General features: G+C 60.5%; 1 protein-coding gene and 1 pseudogene across 3 annotated transcripts in view; one reads left to right on the top strand and one right to left on the bottom strand.

Moving 5' to 3' along the window:
* The window catches only part of LOC123353370 (ras-related protein Rab-3C-like), a 1186649-nt gene that overhangs the window by 375370 nt on the left and 795028 nt on the right, over positions 1-16251 (bottom strand). The gene's annotated exons all lie outside the window — the stretch shown is intronic.
* The window catches only part of LOC123353375, a 33206-nt pseudogene that overhangs the window by 12368 nt on the left and 4587 nt on the right, over positions 1-16251 (top strand).

Raw genomic sequence — 16251 nt, 5'->3', positions numbered from 1 at the left:
AGGACACTGTACGATGGCTCTGCCTGCAGCCGGCTCGCCCAGCTGAGGGGATCCCAGGGGGCTGGGACAGACCCCAACCCCTTGTCCAGCAGTGTAGGGACCAGTGTAGGGACTCCCAGCATGCATGGCCGACCCCTGTCCATGGGGAGTGAGGGCAGGGTGCCTCTTGGTGCAGCCATTCAGGTAGGACCCCATGATCCCAAGTGCTTGGCCATGGCGGCTGGGGGGCTGGGTCAGTCCCCCACAGGGCCAAGGGGGCAGTGAGGGCCAAGAGCCAGGACAACGGCCCCCCCTCACCATACACACCCCTCACAGTACGAGGCCCCCAGTGTGGTGAGCAGGCAGGTGGCAGGGAAGGGTTAACACTCATCACATCACCTGCCTGGTCCTGGGGGATCAGGCAGGTCCCACCTCTCTGAAAGTCACAAGCACCAGAGACCAGATAGAGCCCAGCCCAGGCAGGAGCCTGGCCCAGAGCCCTGCCCAGCCCTGGCCATTACCTCACACTAGCAGCCCCAATCTGGGGCCTCGGTGCTGGGGATCGCTGCCCCTTTTGGCCCAGCAGCACCTGCGTCTGCTGACCTCTGGATGCCTGGCAGTGCCTGCTCGCCCCATGGTGATGGGAGGGGGCAGGATGGGGAGTCGGGGTTGGCAGGTCCTCTGTGCCCCTTGTTCCCCTGACATCCCCCTCACTACGCCCCTTCCCCTCCTTCTGAACCCTTGTGCCCTTCACCCCTGCCACCCATGCCCTGCCACCTACTGTATCCCTGACATGCCGCACCCCGGGGTCCCTCGCCCCCTGCTGCCCCAGCCCCAGTGCCCCTCATCCCTGCCACTTCCTCCCTGTGCCCTGCCATGCACCTGCCACCCCACCCCCTGTGCCTCCTGACCCCTGCTGCCCCAGCCCCTATGCTCCTCACCCCTGCTGCCTGCTCCCGGTGCCCTGCCACCTACTGTATCCCTGCCATGCCCCACCCCGGGGCCCCTCGCTCCTGCCACCTCCTACCCTGACCTGCCACATTCTGCATCCCTGCCATGCCCCTTTGCCCCCTGCCGCCCCACCCTCTGTGTTCCTCACCTCCCTGCTGTGCCCCTGACCCCTCCCCTCTGCCCCTCCCTGCAGTCGGCTTCCTCCTGTGCCACGGCTGCCTGAGCTCGAACCCGCAGTGCCTGGAGCTGTGGAAGCTGGGCCTGCAGGGCTCGCTCTACATCAGCCTCATCCGCGACGACGCCCTGCAGATCCACAAGGTCACCGAGGAGTTCTTTAGCAGTCTGAAAGGGTAACAGGGCGCTGGGGGGGCAGCAGGTGGGGGGGGCTGGCATGCGTGGGGGCTGGCATGGGCATGGAGGATGGCTGCTGGGGCAAGGCAGGTTGGGGGTGGAAGGCAGGGGCAGGGGGGCATCTGGCAGGGAGGCGGAGGGTAGCTGCTGAGGGCAGGGCAGTGGCAGGGAGGCAGTGGGCAGCTGGTGGGGGGGTGTGGCTGGTGGAGGTGGAGGGGGATCCCCACCAGACCCAGGGGAAGGGCAGGGAGCACCCAAAGTGACTAGTACAGTGTCCCAGATCCCAGGATCGGTGCCACACCCCAGCTTTGGGACAGGCCCTTGGAGGGACTCCTTTAATGTGCTGGACCCTAAGGTGGTCTCACTTCCTCCAGGGCAGCTATGGGGCCTCCCAGCCTCCTGAGACTGACCCTCGGGGCTCCAGCCCTCCTGCCCCACCGTGGGAGCTCTGCTCAGCAACTCCCTGAGCCAGGCTCCTGGTGCCGCTGGGTCCCCTCGTCAGAGCCGGACGCCCCTTCCCCATCTCCCCCAGCCCAGCTGTGTCCCCTGGAGCCCAGTACTGGAGTCCCCAGTAGCGCGGCCCAAAGGGGAAAGCACAGGCTGACCTGGCCAGGCCGGGGCCCCAGGGAGCTCCTTTTTCAGGCCTCGTGTCTCCCTCTCTGACTTCCTCCCTTCCTCAGCTCCCAGGGACTGGGGGTTCCTTCCAGCAGCCAACACTCAGGCACCCACCTCCCCCCGCCCAGGCCTGCTCTCCAGGGGGGCCAGCTCCTCCCACTTGGCGCTGGGCACGAGGTATCACTGTCCTGGTGACTGGATTTTCCATTGAGATGGGTCGGCCTCAGCCAGACTTTTAGTGACCTTCAGGGTCAGCTAGCCAGGCAACCCTCCCTCCCCGCCCCATCTCTTAGCCAGCCCCGAGTGCAAACTTAACCCTTGTCCCCTTCACAGGGTAGCAATGCACAGTCTGGGGGAAACTGAGGCACGTACGGGCATCAAAAATATTACAGAAAATTCCCACTTTGTCACATGCAGCGAAGTCCGTGCTGGAGTCCAGTGGGTTGGGGATGGGAGGGGGCTGAGCTGCGCTGGGGGCTGTGCCAGGGGCTCTGCTTCAGGGGGCTGCACTGGGGGCTGTGCTAGGGCTTTGCTGGGGCTCAGGGCTGGCTGGGGGCTGCCCTGGTGATCAGCACTCACTCTCGCCCCCTCCGCAGGTACGGGAAGCGGGTGGCCGATGTCAAGGAGTGCAAGGAGCACGCTGTGGCGCACAGGTAAAGGGCCATCCACCATCCACTCCTGGGTCATCCATGGGGCGGGGGTTAGTGCCTGTGGTGGGGAGGTCCCCTTGGCACTGGCGAGTGCCCATTGCAGTGTGGGCAGGGCAGGCGTCCAACACGCCTCTGCTAACACACAGCACCTTGTGCTGCTCCAGTCCTGCCCCACTGCCCTACCCATGCCCCCAGTCCCCCCAGTCCCCCCGCCCCCTCTTGTCCCTGCTATCCCAGCCCTGGGCTCCTCCACCACCGCCCTACCAGTGCCTCCAGTCCCGCTCCGCAGTCCCTGCTACCCCAGCCCTGGGCTTCCTTCCAGCTCTGACAGTGCCCCCAGTCTCCTTCCACGGCCCCTGCTATCCCAGCCCTGGGTTCCCCCCCAGCTCTGACAGTGCCCCCAGTCCTGCCCCACAGCCCCTGCTATCCCAGCTCTGACAGTGCCCCCAGCACTGCCCCGCAGCCCCTGCTATCCCAGCCCTGGGCTCCCCCCCAGCTCTGACAGTGCCCCCAGTCCTGCCCCACGGCCCCTGCTATCCCAGCTCTGACAGTGCCCCCAGTCCTGCCCCACAGGCCCTGCTATCCCAGCTCTGACAGTGCCCCCAGCACTGCCCCGCAGCCCCTGCTATCCCAGCCCTGGGCTCCCCCCCAGATCTGCCAGTGCTCCTCAAGCCCGACCCATGGCCCTTGCTGTCCCAGCCCCACACTGGTTTCAGGGATGAGAGATATTTGCCCCTCATTACTCCCCTGATGCGGCTGCCCCACCCAACCCCTCTGCATGGCCATGCTGTAGCTGCATCCACGGTGGAGTGAGCAGCCTTGGACTCCTTGGTGCTGGGCCGGGCTGTGGGGTGGGCATGGAACTGGGATGGGGGTGGGCAGTGCAGTGTCCAGCGCAATCACCTGCCCCCCTTGCACAGTGGCCAGTTGCACCGGAACCGGCGGGCTTTCCTACGCAACGCGGTGCGGGAGCTGGAGGCGCTGCTGAGCCACCAGCCCGGGCTGCTGGGCCCCAAGGTGAGGGGGCAGGGCGGGGCTGGAACTGGGAAGGGGAGGGAGCGTGTCTGTGTGCATGCGTGTGCATGTGTGTGAACATGTACGGTCACTGTGGTGCCATGTGTTTTTATGTCCAGTGTACCTCTGCCCCACATCCTGCCTGTCACACTGACAGGGAGTGCTCCGGTCTCTGCCCTGCAGTCCCAGGTCTGGGGGGACAAGGGGTCTCACCCGATGGCCAGACCATGCAACGCTCCTCCAGTTCCAGCAGTTCCAGATGGCTGGCGAATCTCCCGCTGTGAGGGGGACGCAGCACGCAGCGCGCTCCCTCTCATCTCTCGTTCAGTCCCACTCAGTGTCTGAGCCCCACACCCTCGGCTGAGATGTCCCCTGGGGTTCCTTTGTCTTGGGTAGGCTCAAGGGTGCATCTTCCCCGGGCAGCGAGGCAACGGGCTCAGCCCTGGGCTGTCCCTTGTCCCCGGCCCTGGGACAGGTTTCTCCCCCTCGGGTTCGGAGCCTAATAGCCCACGTGTCCCACAGCTCAGACATAATTTCCCGTACCAAGGTCTGGCAATACCAGGACAATCAGCTAGTGTGATGGTGCTGCCCGTGGGAGCCAGCTGAGGTCACTCAATCAGGGTGAACTGCAAACCAAACAGGGCAGACAAACCCCAAATGCTGGTGGTTATTCCAATACTTAGATTTACCAACCAGCACAAAACAGCTTCTACAGTACCTCACTGGTCACTTAGAAGTCCAAACCACGCAGTTCCCTTAAAGTGCCCAGCCTCAGGCCTCCGTCCAGACACACCTGTCAGATATGATGATGATTCCTGAGAATCTTACTTCATCATAGAAAAGAAAAGGTTCTTCCAATCCCAAAGGATCAGCCACATACCCAGGTTCAATTATAACTTAGATCTTACCCAAAATACACGCTATAGCCAATTCTTATTAACTAAGCTAAAATTTATTAAAAAAGAAAAGAGAGAGAGTGTTGGTTAAAAGATTAATCTACAGACAGACTTGAATTCAATTCTTGAGGTTCAGATACACAGCAGAGATGAGCTTGTAGTTGCCAAAAGTCCTTTTAGAAATAGTCCATAGGTTATAGTCCAATTTCCATATTCAGGGTGGCTCCAGTCAATGACTGGGGATCTCAATCCTTATGGCTTAAGGTTTCCCCCTCTTGAAACCCAAAGCAGATCTGAGATGAAGAAGGGTCGTGTCCCAGGCTTTTTATACATTTCCAGCAGCCTTTCGGCCTGAGAAAACAATAGGCTCAACTCCTTCTCCCAAACATCCTGGCAATTAGCACAGAGTAATTTACCCATTAAACAGTTCAGATACAGGTTAGCATAACCTTCAAAGAGACACATAGACAATAATACTATTTCATTTAAGTATCATCATAAATGTTAATATTCCTTTTTTTGATCTTTGAATTAAAACAATAGCAATAGACAAGACTTGTTTGCTGACATCACAAGACCTGAGCAAACATCTCCCCTTCTACCGCTAACAATGCAGACTTGCATTTCAAAGCTCTGTTCATTTACATATTTTCCTAACCAGTCCTTAAGGTTCACCCATGGGTCAGGTCAGTCTATGAGTTAATTAACTCTTTCTGGCCCTGTCATCTTTCAATGAGATATTATATCACAGTCATAACGTCACAGCTAGTTCTTAGCTCTCGGCAGAGCCCCCCTCGTCCCTCTGCAGTGTCATAGGGAGGAAATGGTCAGACACAGACGTAATCTACCCGCCAGGGCACGTGTGGGCCTGCCTGCGTCGCGGGGCCATGCCGGGAGGTTTGTTTCCTCTCCGTTGCCCCTGTGAAGTGATTCTCCCCACCCCAGGTAGCCCTGAATGACCCCATGCCCCCGGCTGCCCGTGAGGGGAGGTTGTTTGGCTCTGATGGCCCCTCCCCTATTTGCTGTCTGGTTTGCGGTGGTGCCTGTGAGCCCCAGGTGCCCGGCATGCAGCCAGGCCAGAGCTGTCCCTGCCTGGAGCTGACCCCACCGATCTCCGCCCTGCCAGGCTCTCTCTGTCTTCATGGCGCTCTCCTTGTGCCGCGACGAGGTGAACTGGCTGGTGCGTCATGCTGAGCATGTCACCAAGACCAAGACCCCTGAGGACTACGCCAACAGGTCAGGGCAGGGCCAGGCTTGCAGGAGGCGGGGTGGGACTGGGGGGATGGGGCCTGGGATGTCCTGGGCAAGGGGTGGTGGTCCAAGGTGAGGTCTGGTTGTCAGGGAGTGGGGGGTGGGGACAGGCTTTGGGGTGGTCTGGATCTTCGGGGTGGGCCAGACCCTGGGTGGGTCTGGTTCTGGGTGTGACAGGCCATGGTGGGTCTGGCTATTGGGGCTGAGGGTGCCTGGCTCTGCTTGGGGGGGACCGGCCCTGGGGGGTCTGGCTCTGTGGGCAGGGGCAGGCACTGGGAGGGTCTGGTTCTGTGTGTGGGGGAATTGGTGGGGGCTGGCTCTGTGTGTGGGGCTAGGCCCATTGCAGGTCTGGCGTGGAGAGGGGAGGCAGTGGGGAGGTGGTGTCTGGCTCCTTAGGGGGACAGGCCCATGGTGGGTCTGGCTCTGTGCGGGGTAGGCACTGGGAGGGTCTGGGTCTGGGGTGGGGGGTGAATTGGTGGTGGCTGGCTCCATGTGTGTGTGGGGGGGGGGGGGGTAGGCCCATTGTGGGTCTGGTGTGGAGAGGGGGAGGCACTGGGCAGGTCTGGCTCTGGGGAGGGGAGGCAGTGTAGGGGGGTGTCTGGCTCTTGAGGGGGACAGGCTCATGGTGGGTCTGGCTCTGTGGGGAGTAGGCATTTGTGGGAGGCCTGGTTCTTGAAGGGGACAGGCACTAGAGGGGGTCTGGCTCTCGGGGGGGGGGAGACAGACACTATTCACTGTGAGACATGGGAGGCCGTGTGGGCCCCATGCTTGAGTGGGGTGCACTGGACCCATGGGCCCCCTGGGCAGAGGAGAAGGTCGGGGTCTCTGCTCAGGGACCCGCAGCGTGGGGGCGTTGGTTTGGGGGTAGGAAATTGAACCAAGTGACATGGCATTAATTTGTGGCCCTGGTGACAATCCTGTGCCCAATTCAGCCAGCAGCGTGTGGCCCATACCCCAGCACAGGTGTGCAAAGGGGGCGCGGCTGCTGCAAGGCCCATGTGGCACCCGCTCTGCCTGGCATGGCCTGACGGGACATGGGCCAGGAGCGAGCGAGGGGAGATGGGAAATGACCCCTGCGGGGAAGGGGAGACGCTGTGGATCCTGCCCTGGGGGTTGGGGAGTCGGCAGCCCCAGCACCACAGGCCAGACTGCTCCCCGTAGCATTGGAAAATACTCTAGCGGAACACTGCAGGTTCTCCGTGGATTATCTTCAGAAAGAGCAGGTCAAAGGGCGACTAGATCACAGTCCCTAGTACCTGCCGCCGGAGAAACGGGAAAGGGTGCATTTAGGCTCCTCAGTCTAGCAGACAAACGTCTGACATGCTCCAGCGGCCGGTAGCTGAAGGCAGCATGCGAGCTGATTTTCAGTGGCACTCACACTGCTCGGGTCCTGGCCACCGGTCTGGGGGCTCTGCATTTTAATTTAATTTTAAATGAAGATTTTTAAACATTTTAAAAACCTTATTTACTTTACATACAACAATAGTTTAGTTATATATTATAGACTTATAGAGAGAGACCTTCTAAAAATGTTAAAATGTGTGACTGGCACGCGACACCTTAAATCAGAGTGAATAAATGAAGACTCAGCACAGCACTGCTGAAAGGTTGCCGACCCCTGAGCTAGACACATTCAGGCTGGAAATAATGAAATCACTGGAGCAGGTTACCCAGGAGTGCGGGGGTTCTCCGCCACTGGCAATTTCGAAAAGGCCTGCTCGAGTTCAAACAGGAATGAATTTGGGGAAGGCCTGTGGCCTGCGCTACGCAGGAGCTCAGACTCAGTGGTCAGAGGGGTCCCTTCTGGGTGTGGAATCTAGAGGGGAACGTGACGTGCGCTTGGCCGGTGGGTTGGTCAGCACTTGTCTGGACACCTGCGTGGGGGTGTGGCAGGAGTCCCGTGGCACTGTGGTGGGAACGGGCTGCCCTGGGTACCCTGTTTCCAACTGGAGCTGTCAGATTCGGATCCATCCCTGCCCGCCCCCAGGTGTGGCGATATGGGGGGAGGGTTGTGGGATTGGTTCCCCAGTGACTCTTGGCAGCAGGAGCCCGGGTGCAGCACTGTCTCCCTCAGAGGAGCCTGACCCAGCCCCATGTCACCCCTGCAGTCACATCGCCGAGCTGCTGTTCCTCATGGAGCAGCTGCGTACCCTGGTGCACAGGCATGGCCCAGTGATCCAGCGCTACCACGTCCAGTACCTGGCTCGCTTCGACGCCCTGCTGCTCAGCGATATCATCCAGGTATGCCGAGGGGAAGGGCTCTGAGATCCATGCAGCCAGGACCCCGACAGTGAGACACGCAACCCTGGGAGGGGAAAATTCCCTGGGGCGTGGGAGCCCTGCACTAGCCAGCCCCATCTCTGGGCAGGAACGCTGCCATCGCCATGGACACTCCGCACCCCAGAATGCGCCTGCCCAACTGCTTGCGAGAAGCCCCCCTAAGCTGTGCCCATCTCTTTCAGAATCTGACCGTCTGCCCCGAGGAGGAGTCCATCATCATGTCGTCCTTCGTCAGCACCCTGTCGTCTCTCACCTTGAAACAAGGTACTCAGGTGCCCCCACGGCTCCCTGCTGTGCTCGGAGCAGCAGGTCCCTCCATGGGGTGTGCAGGCGCCAGGCCACAGCTCCAGCCCAGAACATAAGAACGGCCATACTGGGTCAGACCAAAGGTCCATGTAGCCCAGTATCCTGTCTTCCAGCAGCAGCCAATGCCAGGTGCCCCAGAGGGAATGTACAGAACAGGTAATCACCAAGTGATCCATCCCCTGTCACCCATTCCCAGCTTCTGGCAAACAGAGGCTAGGGACACCATCCCTGTCCATCCTGTCTACTAGCCATTGATGGACCTGTCCTCCATGAACTTATCCAGTTCTTTTTTTAACCCTGTTATAGTCTTGGCCTTCACAACATCCTCTGGCAAGGAGTTCCACAGGTTGACCATGCGTTGTGTGAAGAAATACTTCCTTTTGTTTGTTTTAACCTGCTCCCTATTAATTTCATTTGGTGACCCCTAGTTCTTGTGTTATGAGAAGGAGTAAATAACACTTCCATATTGACTTTCTCCACACCAGTCATGATTTTATAGACCTCTATCATATCCCCCCTTAGTCGTCTCTTTTCCAAGCTGAAAAGTCCCAGTCTTATTAATCGCTTCTCATATGGAAGTTGTTCCATACCCCTAATCATTTTTGTTTCTCTTTTCTGTACTCTTTCCAATTCCAATATATCTTTTTTGAGTTGGGGTGACCACATCTGAATGCAGTGTTCAAGGTGTGGGTGTTCCATGGATTTATATAGAGACAATATGATATTTTCTGTTTTATTATCTACCCCTTTCTTAATGATTCTCAACATTCTGTTAACTTTTTTGACTGGCACTGGCACTGCACATTGAGTGGATCATTCAAATGAGTGGGAAAATGGGCAGCCCGGATGCCTGGGTTCACCACCCCCTCCAAGGCCCTGTCTCTGCCCCTGCCACTGCGGGGCAGGAACACAGAAAGTAGGGTTGCCAATTTTGACTGGATGCATTCCTGGAGATGTCATCACATAACATAATCTTTAATTAAAGATTAATCTTTAATTCTTGGAGACTACAATCCTGGAGGGTTGGCAACCCTAGCTCAGAGGGGAGAGCCCCCCCGCCCATGGGGCTGCTGACGCCTCTCTAAAGCTGCTTCTCTTTCCTGCAGTGGACAAAAAGGAGAAGTTCGACTTCTCGGGGCTTCGCCTGGACTGGTTCCGGCTGCAGGTAACTCCCCTGCCAGATGTTTGCATCCCCATTAGGGGCTGGGCATCTGCCAGGGCGCACACACCCCACCCAGCCCCCTGCCAGGCCCACACCAGCAAAACTTCCCCTGCCCAGCCCACTGCCAGGCCTGCACCAACAACCCCTCCCCAGCCAGTTCCCTGCCAAGCCCGCACCAGCAAGCCCTCCCCTCCCCTGCTCAGCCCCCTGACAGGCTGCAACCGGCAACCCCTGACCTCCCACACCCAGCCCAGCCCCCGACTAGGGTTGCCAACCCTCCCGGTTTGGCTGAGAGTCTCCCGGAATCGGGCTCCATCTCCCAGAGGCAACTGAACCAATCCAGGAGATTTTAGGCTGCTAAAAGTCCGGTCAGTGGTGCACTGGGGCTAAGGCAGGCTCCTTACCTACCCTGGCTCCGTGCCGCTCCTGGAAGCGGCTGGCGTGCGCTGCATCCCCTAGGTGGAGGCGGGGCCAGGGGGGTCTCTGCGCACTGCCCACGCCCTGAACAGGAACTCTGTAGCTCCCATTGGCTGGGAACAGGGAACCGTGGCCAATGGGAGCTGTGGGGGTGGTGTCTGCAGGCAGTGGCAGTGCGCAGAGCCACCTGGCCATCCCTGAGCCTAGGAGCTGCTGCCCGACATACCGCCGCTTCTGGGACCCACATAGGGTAAGTGCTGCCCGGCCGGAGCCTGTACCCCACACCCTCTCCTGCACCCCAACCCCCTGCCCCAGCCCCCTCCCCCACTCAATCTCCCTCCAAGAGCCCACACGCCTCCTGCACCCCAAACCCTTGCCCCAGGCTCAGCCTGGAGCCCCCTACCACACTCTGAACCCTTGACCCCACCCTCCAGCCCAGAGCCCACACCCACACCCACTCCCACACCCCAACCCCCTGCCTCAGCCCAGTGAAAGTGAGGGTGAGGGAGAGCGAGCGATGGAGGGAGGGGGCTGGAGTGAGTGGAGCGGGGCCTCAGAGAAGGGGTGGGACAGGGGGCAGGGCAAAGGCATTTGGGTTTGTGCGAGTAGACCAGGGGTAGGCAACCTATGGCACGTTTGCCGAAGGTGGCACGTGAGCTGATTTTCAGTGGCACTCACACTGCCCAGGTCCTGGCCACCAGTCCAGGGGGGTCTGCATTTTAATTTAATTTTAAATGAAGCTTCTTAAACATTTTAAAAACCTTATTTACTTTACATACAACAATAGTTTAGTTATATATTACAGACTTATAGAAAGAGACCTTCTAAAAATGTTAACGTATGACTGGCATGTGAAACCTTAAATCAGAGTGAATAAATGAAGACTCAGCACAGCACTGCTGAAAGGTTGCCGACCCCTGGAGTAGACAGTTGGCAACCCTGCCCCCCACCACAGCCACATCAGCTCTGCTCCATTTCTGTTCACTAACTAGGGCCATGGCCTGGCTCTGGGCTCCCCTGCCCTGGGAGCGGCCCCTGCCCAGCCACAGGCCCATGGGAAAGACAGCTGGGAGCGGGAGCTGGTGGCACCACTCCTGGCAGGGCAGCACCAAGCGCACAGCGCCCTGTCCTGGCAGCTAACAGAGTGGCTCTGCTCGACTGGGGGAGCTGCAGGGCTGATGGTGGGGGTGTGGTGATGTGGCTGCCCCAAGCCCTGGGGCTGGGCTCTTTCTCACCTCCTTCTCTGCCTCCCCCAAGGCTTACACCAGTGTGGCCAAGGCCCCCATGCAGCTGCGCGAGAGCCCGGACGTGGGCCGTGTGATGAACCTCATCATGTTCCACTCCAGGATGCTGGACTCACTGGAGGAGCTGGTAGTGGAGACTTCGGACCTGTCGGCCTTCTGGTGTGTATGCGCAGTGCCCGGTGTGGGCAGGCCAGCACCGCCCGGAGCCCAGGGGCCAGTGCTGGGCCTGCCTCAACCCCATCAGTGCCTCAGTTTCCCCGTCGCCCCATTTGGTGCGGGAGAGGATCTGCTGCCCTCGGAGCCGTGGTGTGAGGCCTGTTCACTGACTTTTCTGGGCAGGGGTCGCTCTGGGAGCACTGGACAGTCAGATGGCGGGTGGGAAGAGTGTTGCTAAGGCCTGGCTTCTGGCCCTATACTTGGCACATTCAGACCCACGCCCCCCAGAACCTGGCTCTGATCCAGGGTATGAGGGACTGAGATGCAGCTGCAGAGGGCACAGCAGCCAGTGGGATCCAGGCCTCTGAGCAACCTGAAGGGGCTGGGGTGGTGCTGCTCACATGGAATCAAATGCACGCACACACAAACACAGAATCACATGTACATGTAATCACAAACACAGAATCACACACACATGGAATCACACACATACACACAAATACGGAATCACACACACAGAATCACATGCAAACACCTACATGGAAAAGCACATGCACACACAGACAAACATGGAATCACATGCACATGGACTCGCACATGCTGACAAACACAGAATCACATGTACACGGAATCACACACACACCTACATGGAGAGACGTGTGCGCGCACACAGACTCTTCCTGCCCCACCTGCGCTGATGTGTCCTTCTACCCCGACAGTTTCTACGTCCGCCCCTTTGAGAAGCTGTTTGCTCTGACCATGGAGGAGCCGGCCATGCTGCGCTTCACCATCGCCTTCCCGCTCGTCTGCAGCCACTTTGCCCACTGCGCCCACCCCATGTGTCCAGAGGAGGTGCGTAGCTGGGGGGGGTACTGCATGAGGAGGGGCACTGCCTGGGGAGAGCCTGGGGGGCATGCATGGTGATGCATCAGGGGACATGCATGGGGACATGGGTGGGGATTTAGGGGGGACATGGGGACAAGGGTGGCAATATAAAGGGGAAGAAACCCCCCCTGTGGGAGGGCCGGGGAGCATGCATGATGATCCATGTGGGGAGAACTCGGGGGGAGGAGGGGTGGGCAGGCATTCATGGAGATGTGTGGGTGAGGAGCAGGCGGGGGAGACAGGACAACGCATGGGGAAGGGGCAGGGTTGCCTCTCCCATGGGGTAAGAAGCTCAGTAGCTGGCGTTTGAGATCTGTGGCTGGAAGGTGCCAGGTGAGGGTGCAGAGCCGTGAGCCGTCCCTGGCCTCTCTCCGCAGTATCCCCACCTGAAGAGCTGCAGCCTGGGTCTATGCAACAACTTCCTAAAGGAGATCGCCAAGCAGGCTGCCAACTGCATCATGGACGCATGTGCCGAGCAGCGCAAACTCAGTGAGCAGGTGAGGGGCGTGGCACGGTGCTGGGGGGTGTTGGGGGATCTGCCAGCCTGGGGGCCCCTCTGTGAGCAAGTGAGGGGTGTGGCATGGTGTCAAGGGGTCCCCTCCCCAGGGCAGCCGCTAGACTGGGGGCATGGGGGCCCCTCTGCGAGCAAGTGAGGGGCGTGGCATGGTGCTGGGGGTGCCGGAGGAGCTTGTACCCTTGGGGCGGTGCCTGGGGTAGCTGCCAGCCTGGGGGCCCCTTTGTGAGCAGGTGAGGGGCATGGGCATGGGGCTGGGCGGTACTGGGGGAGCTGCCAGACTGGGGGCACGTCAGTGAGCAAGGGGGTTATGGGGCATGGCATGGCACTGGGTGGGGTCCCTGGGTTTGCTTCCAGCCTGGGGTTCGGCGGGCAGGTGAGGGGCACAGGGTGTGGCATGATCCTGGGTGGGTACCTTGTTGAGGTGCCAGCTGAGTGCACAGCAGCAGTTGCATGTACCAGGATTGCTCACCATCTGGGCACGCTGACTGAGGGCTGTGGCCGGCCCTCCACAGGCTGCTCTCCAGGCTGGCAAAGCCCTGCGGGGCTGTTTGGTGCTGGGGGCTATGGAGATGGCCGTGGTTGGAGTCATGTAGCCTTGCCAGGGAACAAACGGCCAGTGACTGCTGCTTGTTGAGCCCTGGCGGCGGTCGGGGTGGGCATCAGTGTGGCCAGTGGCTCCGTGGCAAGAAGAGCCAGATGCCAGGCAGGTGGGATGTGTCCTGCACTAGGACTGGGGTGTGTGGGGGGGGTGTGTGCGTCTGTGGGGCTGCCAAATCCTGGCCCTCCAAGCCCCCAGCCCCTCCCTCGCCCAGTGCCCCTGTCTCTATCTCCTGGGAAGTTGCTACCCAAACACTGCGCCTCCACCATCAGCAAGGCCTGGAACAAGAAGGCCCAGAAGCAGCCCCCCAAGAAGGGGGAGCCGGAGCGGGACGAGCCAGGGGCCGAGAGCCAAAGGACCGGATCGTGGTGACCAAGTAAACCCACCGCGTGGGGTCTCCCAAGGGGCATTAGAGCTGCTCTGCCATCCCTTGGGGGTGGGGGTTCTCCCCATTCAGAGGACTCCTCCCCCTGTGCTTCAAATGGCTGGGGTAACTGGGCAGTGGGGGGACAGGTTCTGGGTCCCCAGAATGGCTGATGGCTCAGATGGCTGCCCATCGCCCCTCTGAGTGCAGGTGGGGGTGAACCCAGGCATTGGGGCTGCCCCGTTGCCCCTCGGAGCGGAGGTGGGGTGAACCCAGGCATCCGGGCTGCCTGTCAAGCCTCGGAGCGGAGGTGGGGTGAACCCAGGCGTCTGGGCTGCCTGTCACCCCTCGGAGCAGAGGTGGGGTGAACCCAGGCATCTGGGCTGCCCACTTTCCCATTCATTTGAATGATCCCACCACATTTGGGGTCTGGGAGCTAGTGTGCGTTGGGCTGACAGGTGTGGGGGAGGGGCCCGGGCACCAGAGCCATTTGCGGCGAGCGGTGACCGTGCCGGCGTCTCTGCCCCCAGCATGGACAAGCTGCACCAGATGCTGAGCGAGCTCTCCCTGAGCATCAACCACGTCCCCAGCTTCACCGTGTTCGAGCACATGGTCACACCGGCCGAATACCTCAGCAGCCACCTGGAGACGCGGCTCAACAGGTACGTAGGCCCCGTGGCTGGCTGGCTGGCTGGCTGCGTGCGGCCTATCCCTGCGCATGGCCCATGGGCCTCGGGCAGGCGGGGATGGGAGCGTGATGGGTCCCTGACCATGGGCTGGGAGGGGGACACGTTGCGTTCCTGCCCACAACCCTTGGGCTGGGAGTGGTGTGTCCCTGCCCATGGCCCTCGAGCAGGTGGGGAGGGGGACACAGCATGTCCCTGTCAGTGGCCCTCAGGCGGGCGGGTGGGGAGAGGGGCACAGCGTGTCCCTGTCCATGGCCCTCAGGCGGGAGGGTGGGGAGAGGGGCACAGCGTGTCCCTGTGCATGGCCCTCAGGCGGGCGGGTGGGGAGGGAGATGCAGCGTGTCCCTGTCCATGGCCCTCAGGCGGGAGGGTGGGGAGAGGGGCACAGCGTGTCCCTGTCCATGGCCCTCAGGCGGGAGGGTGGGGAGAGGGGCACAGCGTGTCCCTGTCCATGGCCCTCAGGCGGGAGGGTGGGGAGAGGGGCACAGCGTGTCCCTGTCCATGGCCCTCGGGTGGGCGGGTGGGGAGGGGGATGCAGCGTTTCCCTGTCCATGGCCCTCAGGCGGGCGGCTGGGGAGGGAGATGCAGCGTTTCCCTGTCCATGGCCCTTGGGCGGGCGGGTGGGGAGGGGAACGTGGCATGTCCCTGTCCATGGCCCTCGGGCTGGGAGACTGAGTTGGCTATTGGTTCTGTTACATCCACAAGCCCCAACGAACTTCTGAGCTGAGTTGTGCTGGGAGATGCCCATTCGCAGGGAACATGGGAGGGGGGCTGGATGCTTTGAGTGGGGAGGTTGTGGGCTCAGCAGATCCACTTGGGGGTCTGTGTGGGGCCCCCTCTGAGCCCCCCATCCCCTTACAGATCCTTCGTGTGGATGGCCAGCTACAACCAGGCTACGCAGGAGATTGCGCGGCCCTCTGAGGTGCTGGCTGGCCTGCGCTCCTACCTCGCCTTCATCCAGTCGCTGGGGCAGTTCACGTGCATGGACTCCAGCCGCATCATCCGCAACGTCCTGCTTCAGCAGACCCAACCCCTGGACTCCAGCGGGGAGCAGACCCTCACCACCATCTACACCAACTGGTGGGTGCCTGGGCTGGGGGCAGCCTGACCTGGGCCACCGGGCAGGAGAGAGCTCTGGGTATCCCTGGGCCGTGGGGCAGGAGAGCCTGGGAGATGCCTGGAGGGATGGGGGAAGTGGGAAAAGCTGACCTATGAGGAAAGGTTGAAAGTCTTGGGCATGTCGAGTGTAGAGCAGAGAAGGCCAAGGCGGGACTTGACACCAGTCTTTAGCTACGGTCAGGGCTGTTCCGAAGAAGGCCGATGCCCAGTTGTTCTCCATGTGCATTGAGGGGACATGAAGGAATCCGCTGTTTGCAGCCAGGGAGATCTCGGTTAGATAGTGGGAAAAGCTTCCTGGGGTCGCTGGGCTCTGGAGCAGGCTCCGAGGGGGTTGTGGAATCCCCATCACTGGAGGTTTGTAGGAACTGGTTGGACAAACCCCTGTCAGGGATGGTCCAGATGTCCTGCCTCTGTGCCTGGCCTATGTGGCCTCTCGCAGTCCCTTCCAGCCCCATGTTTCTGTGGTTCTGTGCACCTGGGGGGATTTAATGGGGCTGGAAAGCGGGTGCTCGGAGAGCGACGGGTGGCCCTGCCCAGCATGGGGACAGCAATGGGAGGAACAGTCAGGCCCCTCGATCTCGCACTTTCTGGGCAAATAGGGCTGGGGAGGAGAAGGAACAAAAACCTACTTCTAGAGCCAACAAGGGAGCAGGCTGCCCATGGGAGAGCTTCCCTTAGCCAGTGCCCCTCAATCCTGACCCACGGCCCTCTGCTATCCCAGCCCTGAGCTCCCCTCCAGCTCTGTCAGTGCCCCTCAATCCTGACCCGCAGCCCCCTGCTATCCCAGCCCTGAGCTCCCCACAGCTCTGC

This window comes from Mauremys mutica, chromosome 20 (genome assembly GCF_020497125.1).
Source record: "Mauremys mutica isolate MM-2020 ecotype Southern chromosome 20, ASM2049712v1, whole genome shotgun sequence".
Lineage (NCBI taxonomy): Eukaryota > Metazoa > Chordata > Testudines > Geoemydidae > Mauremys > Mauremys mutica.
This window is presented reverse-complemented; position numbering and strand designations above follow the sequence as displayed.